Below are 10,243 nucleotides of genomic sequence, written 5' to 3' on the forward strand. Positions count from 1 at the left end.
GTTCTGATGTCCATCTTTTTTTATTTTTTTGCCTTCTCTATCTGGCTGGCTGGCTACACACACACACACACACACCACACACACACACACACACACACACACACACACACACACACAGTGTGCAGGTTATTTACAGTAGGTAGTATATCATCTATATCATTCTATAATGGGCTTCGATCTACAAGGTAGCTAGCTAGTCTGCTAGCAAATGTGAAACGGATTGCAGTGACAAGGTTGACAGCCGTATGAGTTCACCATTTACACAACGTATGCTGCAACCTTTTGTCATTTTAATATAGTTTATGCTTTCGTTTCATATGGCTGGCTTTCCACAAGAGCTGAATTTGCAGTTACCAGCCCAAGAGCCCCTAGACCATTACCATGCTACCAGCCCTAAGAGCTCTAGACCATGCTACCATGCTACCAGCCCTAAGAGCCTCCTAGACATGCTACCATGCTCCCAGCCCTAAGAGCTCCTAGACCATGCTACCATGTTACCAGCCCTAAGAGCTCCTAGACCATGCTACCATGTTACCATGCTACCAGCCCTAAGAGCCCCTAGACCATGCTACCATGCTACCAGCCCTAAGAGCTCCTAGACCATGCTACCATTCTACCAGCCCTAAGAGCTCCTAGACCATGCTACCATGCTACCATGTTACCATGCTACCAGCCCTAAGAGCACCTAGACCATGCTACCATGTTACAGCCCTAAGAGCTCCTAGAACATGCTACCATGCTACCAGCCCTAAGAGCCCCTAGACCATGCTACCATGCTACCAGCCCTAAGAGCCTAGAACATGCTACCATGTTACCAGCCTAAGAGCTCCTAGAACATGATACCATGCTACCAGCCCTAAGAGCTCCTAGACCATGCTACCATGTTACCAGCCCTAAGAGCGCTCCAGACCATGCTACCATGCTACAGCCCTAAGAGCCCTAACATGCTACCATGCTACCAGCCTAGAGCTCCAGACCATGCACCATGCTACCAGCCCTAAGCGCTTCTAGACCATGCTACCATGTTACCATGCTACCAGCCCTAAGAGCTCATAGACCGTGCTACCATTCTACCTGCCCTAAGAGCTCCTAGACCATGCTACCATACTACCAGCCCTAAGAGCTCATAGACCATGCTACCATGCTACCATGTTACCAGCCCTAAGAGCTCATAGACCATGTACCATGCTACCAGCCCTAAGAGCTCATAGACCATGCTACCATGCTACCAGCCCTAGCGCTTCAGACCATGCTACCATGTTACCAGCCTAAGCGCTTCTAGACCATGCTACCATGCTACCATACTACCAGCCCTAAGAGCTCATAGACCATGCTACCATGCTACCATGTTACCAGCCCTAAGAGCTCATGACCATGTTACCATGCTACCAGCCCCCTAAGAGCTCATAGACCATGCTACCATGCTACCAGCCCTAAGCGCTTCTAGACCATGCTACCATGCTACCAGCCCTAAGGCTTCAGACCATGCTACCATGTTACCAGCCCTAAGAGCTCCTAGACCATGTTACCATGTTTCAGCCCTAAGAGCTCCTAGACCATGTTACCATGTTAACAGCCCTAAGAGCCCCTAGACCATGTTACCATGTTACCAGCCCTAAAGCCCTAGACCATGCTACCATGTACAGCCCTAAGAGCTCATAGACCATGTTACCATGTACCAGCCCTAAGAGCTCCTAGACCCATGCTACCATGCTACCAGCCCAGAGCTCAGACAGCTACCATGTACCAGCCTAAGAGCCCCTAGACCATCTACCATGTTACCAGCCCTAAGAGCTCATAGACCATGCTACCATGCTACCATGCTACCAGCCCTAAGAGCTCCTAGACCATGCTACCATGCTACCACCCAGAGCTCCTAGACCATGCACCATGTTACCAGCCCTAAGAGCTCATAGACCATGCTACCATGCTACCATGCTACCAGCCCTAAGAGCTCCTAGACCATGTTACCATGTTACCAGCCCTTTACCAGCCCTACACACAACTTTACAGTATGTGTGTTTTCTCTACACAGCTTTACAGTACGTGGTTTCTCCACACAGCTTTACAGTACTTGTGTTTTCTCTCAACACAACTTTACAGTACTGTGTTTTCTCTCAACACAACTTTACAGTACATGTGTTTTCTCTCAACACAACTTTACAGTACATGTGTTTTCTCGCAATACAACTTTACAGTACATGTGTTTTCTCTCAACACAACTTTACAGCACGTGTGTTTTCTCTCAACACAACTTTACAGTACATGTGTTTTCTCTTCAAACACAGCTTTACAGTATGTGTGTTTTTCTCCAACACAGCTTTACAGTACCATGTGTTTTCTCTCAACACAGCTTTACCACTGGCTTGCTCTTGGTACTTACCCACCACTGGCACGCTGTTGGTAGCTACCTACCACTGGCTTGCTGTTGGTACCTACCTACCACTGGCTTGCTCTTGGTACCAGTTTTATTCTGCCGTTCTTGTGAATCTCTCTCTCCCTACAGCAGGTTTTTGTGCAGTGCTCTCTGCTGGTTCTGGTCCTGGGTGTGTTACAGCAACATCTACTGTTACAGGATGGAGAGAGAGAGAAGTTACTGTCCTCCATGTTGTTCTACTCCGGTCTCTCCACTCTGATACAGAGCTGTCTGGGGACATGGTGAGGAATACTCACAATCAATCAATTCGTTTTACCCTTTTTTTTTTTTAACGTTTTTTTTTTTTTTTACATTTACCTCTCAACTCTCTCACTCGCACCTGTCTGTGATGATCAATCCAAGCAGTCAACACATTGACAGACATGAATACAATCAGAGCTCTGTCATCCTCAGCCTCCCTCTGGTCCAGGCTCCGTCTCTGGAAATCCTTATCCCTGCTGTAGTCCTCACTGCCCAGATTGGTGAGTTAGCTACATCAACCTTACCATTTATCTCAGGTCATGTTCACACTCAAGTTGTACAACTGATGTAAAACTCATTTGACACAACATTGTTTTGGCTGACAAACTCATCAAAAAAATTGTCACAACCGTTGTGTCAAAAGCCTTGTGTATCAGTTGTACAACATGAGTGTGTGAACGTGGCCTTTTGTATCTCATTGTGGTTTTAATGGTACTACTGCTATTGCTCTCCTGCAGTTACTGAACCGGCCTGCAGAGGGCACTGTGAGGAGAGTGAGGGGGACATCCTACCCAGAGCCAACCCAGTCAGAGAGGTACTGTACATCAGACTGTAGTGTTGCTGTCCGTGGTGCTGAACCCACAGACCAGACCACTTCCTCTTCTCACTGCCGCTTCCGTTGTTACGGCAACATTCAGGAGTTATGTTTAGATTAAAATCATGTTTCAGGGTCTTTATCGAGAGACTTTACTACTACAATAATAGTCTTTGTTATGGCAACATTCAGGAGTTATGTTTAGATTAAAATCATGTTTCAGGGCCTTTATCGAGAGACTTTACTACTACAATAGTAAATCAAATTGTATTTGTCACATATGCCGAAGACAACAGGTGTAGGTAGACCTTACAGTGAAATGCTGAATACAACAGGTGTAGTAGACCTTACAGTGAAATGCTGAATACAACAGGTGTAGTAGACCTTAAAGTGAAATGCTGAATACATCAGGTGTAGGTAGACCTTACAGTGAAATGCTGAATACAACAGGTAGTAAGTAACCTTCACAGTTAAATGCTGAATACAACAGGTTAGTAAGACCTTCACCAGTGAAATGCTGAATACCAACAGGTGTAGTAAACCTTACAGGTAAACTGCTGAATACCAACAGGGGTAGTAAGACCTGTTACAGTGAAATGCTTTACTTACAACCCCTTTAACCAAACAATGCCTTTAGGGGGGGAGTGTGGGGCGGGCGGGGGCGAGAGGCGGGGGGGGTCGGGAAGTAAAAAAGTGGAAAAGTTAAGAAAAGTGTTATAAGTAAACATTTGAAAATAAAAGTACAAGTAGTTAAAGAGCAGCAGTAAGTTGAAAATCAAAAGTAGCGAGCGCGTTATGACAGGGTACCGGTACCGGTGACAGAGTCAATTTGTGAAGTCGCTCTGGAAAGAGTGGTCTGCCTACAATGACTTAAATGTAAATGTAATATATACAGGTGTTACCGTACAGAGTCAAGTGTGAGCTAAACAGGGCCGAGAAGGCTGGAGCACGGCGGGGTACCGTACAGAGTCAATATTGGAGACTATATACAGGGTGTTAACTGGTACAGAGGCAATTGGAGCTATATACAGGTGTTACCGTACAGAGTCAATGTTGAGCTATATACAGGGGTACCGGTACAGAGTCAATGTGCGAGACCAATATCCAAGATTTTAACAGTTGTTACCGGTACAGAGGCAATTGTGGAGGCTATATCCACAGTGGTGTTACGGATACAGAGTCAATGTGGAGACTAATATACAGTCGGGTGTATATCGTACAGAGTCAATGTGGGAGCTATATACAGGAGCGCACGGCGGAGTATAATACTTGACCGGATACAGAGAGTCAATATGTGGTATGAGGCTCTATACAGGCTCAACCAACTGTTGTTTTGTTAAAAAAATTCTGGCGCAATGATATACCCCCAGGTTCAGTACCCAGATATTCTAATCATATGTGGTAGAAGTGGCCATTTATCACATAATCAATAACAAGGCGGATTGTCACGATCCGCCTTCCATTAGATACACACGCAAAGTCTCAATCTAACTACGGTGTTTTAATGCTACAAACGTCGTTATATTAATTTAATAAACATGTTATGTCATGAACCGATCTTCACTATATTCGACAAAGATAATGTAGTTACCGGCTTAAAGGGATGGTGTTACCACTTCGTCCCAACGCTATTACGGAGTAGAGGAGACAGGAAGGCGCTGTTACTCTTACATTTTGTGGCAATGAATACAACCGTCTTCTCTCTGTGAGATGTTTCCTGTCTTAAAAGTGAATATGCCAGGTAAGCGGCCTTCGTATCATGCGAAGAAAAGAGAAGAGAGGAGAGACGTAGAAGGAAGGACGAACGAGAGGGACGATGGCAGAGCGAGGATAAGCCGGAAGGTTACAAGACAGTGCAAATGGGCAGGCTATAATTACAGCGGAGAGACGACGCGGGTACCGGTATCAGATCAGGCATGTTGAGCGAGGGCTATATACATGGAGGGATTAAGAGGAATAACAAGAGTTGCGAATTGTGAGGCTATATACAGGAGCGAGAGCGTGTAAGTGAGGCTAACAGGAGTCCAATGTGGAGCTATATATGAAAACGAGAGAGATCGGTATTTAACGCACGTAACAGAAGGTCAATTAGTGAAGCTAATATAAGACCAGGAGGAGGGCGCGAGGAGAGGGATGAAGTGTGAGATAGGAGAAGGAGACTAGAGTGCAAAGGGGAGAGGAGATGAAGGCGTGTGAGGTACCGGGTACAGAGTCAATTGGGAGACTATATACAGGATGTTAACGTACAAGTTCAATGTGGAGGCTAAAACAGAGTACCGAGGTGTGGGACAGGGAGTCAGATGGTGGATGCTAATTATTACAAGAGAGGGAGATGAGGGAGAGAGAGGAGGAAAGGAGGGAGGAGGGACGGAGAAGAGGAATGGAGGAGAATGAGAGGAGAGATGAGGGTAGAGAGGAGGATTGAGGAGAGATAGGAGGAGATGAGAGGAGGAGAAGAGAGAGAGGAGGAGAGAGTAGGAGAGAGATGAAGAGAAAATGAGGGGGGAGTGAGTAGAGGAGAGGAGAGAGAGAGGAGAGGAGAGGAGAGGAGAGGAGAGGAGAGGAGAGAGAGAGAGAGAGAGAGGAAGAAGAGAGAGGAGAGCACGAGCAGAGGAAGAGAGAGGCAGGCGAGGAGAGGAGAGAGAGCAGAGGAAGAACGGGCTGAACCCGATAAGCAAGGTACAGTATATGGATTCGGAGAGAAACGCCTATGAATCATTTGCACAACGGTAAAACTGTTTCCCAAGTACTTCATCAACCAATCAGGATGCTGGCTGCAGATACATCACCAATGACTTCATCACCAAAATGGCACACCTCCATCCTATGTTGTATAGTGCACTATTGTAGATCAGGACCCATTGGGGAAATAGGATGCTATTGTTAACACCCAATCTTTGATGTGGATAAGTCACGTAGGGCCGTGTGTGAGAGAATAGTAGAGAGTGAATCGCCTCAGGAGAGAGAGAGAAGAGAGGAACAATCCAGTACGGAGTTACAGAGTCAATGTGTGAGGTTATGATTGATGACTGGAGACAACCAAAATGGCCATAATATAACATAGATTTCGTCCATCACTGGAGCCCACCAGACAACCACCGGTCTATCAGAATCACTGTCAATGTGGGAGACTATATACAGGTACCTTTCACACATTCACGCAACGCACGCACGCACACACACACACACACACACACACACACACACACACACGCACGCACGCACGCACGCACGCACGCACTCTCGGCTAGCGGAACCGAACGAGTGTGCTCGCATACTCCCTTAAACGACCTTCACCTGAAAACGAGAAGAAAAGCAGCAGTTGTACTGTTGGTCCCTCTTGAGACACCGTAGCCAGTATACACCTCCTCAACATAGTCAGAATTCATCTAAGATAACTTAAAAGAAATCTGTCATTTATTTTTTACGTTTTACAGAGCAGATCTTAGTCATGCTGTTTTTACATCGAACTAAAGATGTTTGGTCCATGAAAACTTTTAGTCTTTCTTTGAATGATAACAGTGACTTCATTGAAGAATCCGTTGACCAATTGTCACGCTGGTATAAAGGGATCGGGAGACAGGCGCAGGAATGGGTAATATATATATTATTTTATTGACCCAAATTACAGTGTGCCATGTAACGGCACAGGGACGAAGACCAAAACAAACACGTATACAAAACACAGGGTTGAAACCCAAACAAAAAGAGTGAGGAGTACCTCGAATAAATACAGCCGGGACGAGACCCATAACATACAGGCACAAAATGATTCCACACGGGACGAGACCCGTAACATACACGCACAAAATGATTCCACACGGGACGAGACCCGTAACATACACGCACAAAATTAATCCACACGGGACGAGACCCGTAACATACACGCACAAAATGATTCCACACGGGACGAGACCCGTAACATACGCGCACAAATTAATTCCACGCGGGACGAGACCCGTAACATACAGGCACAAAATGATTCCACGCGGGACGKGACCCGTAACATACACGCACAAAATGATTCCGCACGGGACGAGACCCATAACATACACGCACAAAATGATTCCACACGGGTCGAGACCCGTAACATACAGGCACAAAATGATTCCACACGGGACGAGACCCGTATCATACAGGCACAAAATGATTCCACACGGGACGAGACCCGGACCCATCACTAAATACAGGCAGGGGGGGAGGGCGGGAGAGGGGAGTAGTGGCGCCAGAGGCAGTGGAGGTTTACGCAGGGACGAGACCCGTAATGAATGAGCGACGGCAGAGTAAAATGAATTCCAGATTCACAATTTACGGAACGAGACTCCTAACAAATAAACTGATCAAATGGATCCATCACGGGACGAGACCCATAACAACACGACAAAATGATTCCACACGGGGACGCGACTCGTATCATACAGGCACAAAATGATTTCCAACACGGGACGAGAACCCGATAACATACATACCAGGACAAATGATTCCCACAGGAGAGACCCGTAACGCAGATACCACGGCAGTATAGCAAATGATTTCTCTCCACGGGGAGGGACCCGTTAACATAAACGCACAAAATGATTCCACACGGACGAGACCGTAACATACACAGCACAAAATGATTCACACGGGACGAGACCCGTAACATAAACGCTACAAAAATGTTCCAAACAGGGACGAGACCCGTAACATACACGCACTTAAAGAATGATTCCCACACGGGACGAGACCCGTAACATAAACGCACACAAGTGATGTCCAAGCACGACGCGAGACCACGTGGAAAGCAGTACACGCACAAAATGATTCCACACGGGGACCGCGTATACGCCAGTAACAAAACGCAAAAATGATTCCACACACGGGACGAGACCCGTAACATAAACGCACAAAATGATTCCACACGGACGAGAGACCCGTAACATAACACGCACATGATTAAACTTCACACGGGACGAGACCCGTTAACTATACACGCACAAAATGATTCCACACGGGACGAGACCCGTAACATAATACGCACAAAATGCCACACGGGACGAGACCCTAACATACAGCACAAGAATGATTCCACACGGACGAGACCGCTACATAACAGCACAAAATGATTCCACACGGGACGAGACTCGTAATCATACAGCACAGAAATATTTCCACACGGGACGAGACCCTAACTTACACGCAGCAAAATGATCCACACGGGAAGAGCCCGTAACATACACAGCAGCAAAATGATTCCACACGGGACGAGACCCGTAAAATAACGCAGCAAAATGATTCCACACGGAGAGGACCCGTTAATACCTCAAACGCACAAATGATCCACACGGGACGAGACCCGTAACATACAGCACAAAATGATTCCACACGGACGAGACCCGTAACATACACGCAGCAATTGATCCACACGGGACGAGACCCATAACATACACGCACAAAATGATCCTCACGGGACAAAGACCCTAATCATCGGCACAATAAAGCGTCAGGAAAGCCAACACAGCACAGTTACTCACACGACACACGTACACTGTAACAAAAAATCGAACAGCCCAATGTGAACCAAAGGCACACTATACAATTACTAACGCAAGGAAATGGTGACCATGTGTAATGACACAGTTTCCGGAGGGTTCCGTGACACACCAATCACCAAACTTCGGCGTTGCTCGAGTAAAACATGTAGTGTGCACCAAACAGACAAAAAAAAAGTCCAAAATTACATGGCATCACAATAAATGCATGAATTGTTCCTGAACTGTTTGGAATTCATGTGGTTAAAGCATATATATTGTTCCAAGTGTTATCTATTAGCAATATGTATATCGGCGTCAGTTGACCTCGTGGTACTCACTTATGATATGTCCGGAAGCGCTAGCCATTATAGTATGTAGGCCGGGGGTATCTACCGTCAGTATAACCTGGTACTCACTATAATTCCAAGTTATCATACGCTATAATGACATCATACCTCTCAAGTCCACAATATAGTCCTAAGCTATCATTACAATATACCTATCTACCTCATTTAACTGTACATTCACTATATATGTCCAAGCTATCATTTACATATGTAACTATCTTACTCGTTCAGTTACCTGTGGTGACTCACTATATGTGGATACAAGCTATCATTACATATGTACCGTATCTGACCTCATGTATTACCGTGGTATGTGGCATTATATGGTCGCAACTATTCATTGAGCATATGTAGCCGGTTACTGACCTTCAGGTTACCTTGGTGATGTTGCCGGGGGGGCTTGCTGTGCTGCAGCTATAGATAGTGTCGCAAGGCTAGTCATATACATATGGGTACGCGTAGTCTAGCCTTGCGAGTGAGTTACGTGGGTATGCACTATAGAGTATGTCCAGAGTTATCATGTACATATGTAGCGCTAGATCTAGCCGTCAGTTACGCTTGGGTACTGCCTAGTATATTGTTTCGCAAGGCTAGGTCGATTACATATGTTCCTATCTGCCGGGTCAGTTACTGGAACTGGCACGGTATATATGTCCGAAGGGAGGTGTGATCATTGATAGGGGTAGTGTACCGTAATGTAGTCGGCTCGAGTTTGACGCTGGGTAGCTGCTGGGTGATAACTAAAAGAATAACAAATTAAATAAAGGGGGTTTTTTTCTCACGTATATATGTCAAATCGCCAATAGGAATCATTAATTACAATATTGTAACACACTATCCTAAAACTCTCACTCCTCAGTTACCCTTGGTACTCTTCTTACTTTCTCTTTCTTTCGTTTTTCATTATTATGTTCCACGAGCTATCATTACATATGTAACCTCTATCCTAGATCTCCCTCACCGAACCATCCCCCCCTCCATGTTAACTGGTACTGTTATCGCTTGCTTCCTTCTTTTGTTATTCTTATAATATATGCCGCTCACAGAGTTAATCTCTCATCCCACTTTACACAAACACTATCTGCTCTACCCTAACTCCTACTAATACCTAAAAAACACCTAACACTAACAACCACGACACTTGTCTACCCCGTCAAGTTTATCTGGTACT

At 45.7% G+C, this 10,243-nt stretch overlaps 1 long non-coding RNA gene across 1 annotated transcript; it reads left to right on the forward strand.

Moving 5' to 3' along the window:
• The first annotated feature begins 2,362 nt into the window (after window positions 1-2,362).
• LOC112073995 (uncharacterized) lies at window positions 2,363-3,212 on the forward strand. The gene is made up of 3 exons (XR_002894656.2): window positions 2,363-2,658; window positions 2,831-2,898; window positions 3,136-3,212. It is a non-coding gene; the product is annotated as an uncharacterized lncRNA (long non-coding RNA).
• Window positions 3,213-10,243: the final 7,031 nt, after the last annotated feature.

Source organism: Salvelinus sp. IW2-2015, unplaced genomic scaffold, assembly GCF_002910315.2.
Source record: "Salvelinus sp. IW2-2015 unplaced genomic scaffold, ASM291031v2 Un_scaffold2455, whole genome shotgun sequence".
Lineage (NCBI taxonomy): Eukaryota > Metazoa > Chordata > Actinopteri > Salmoniformes > Salmonidae > Salvelinus > Salvelinus sp. IW2-2015.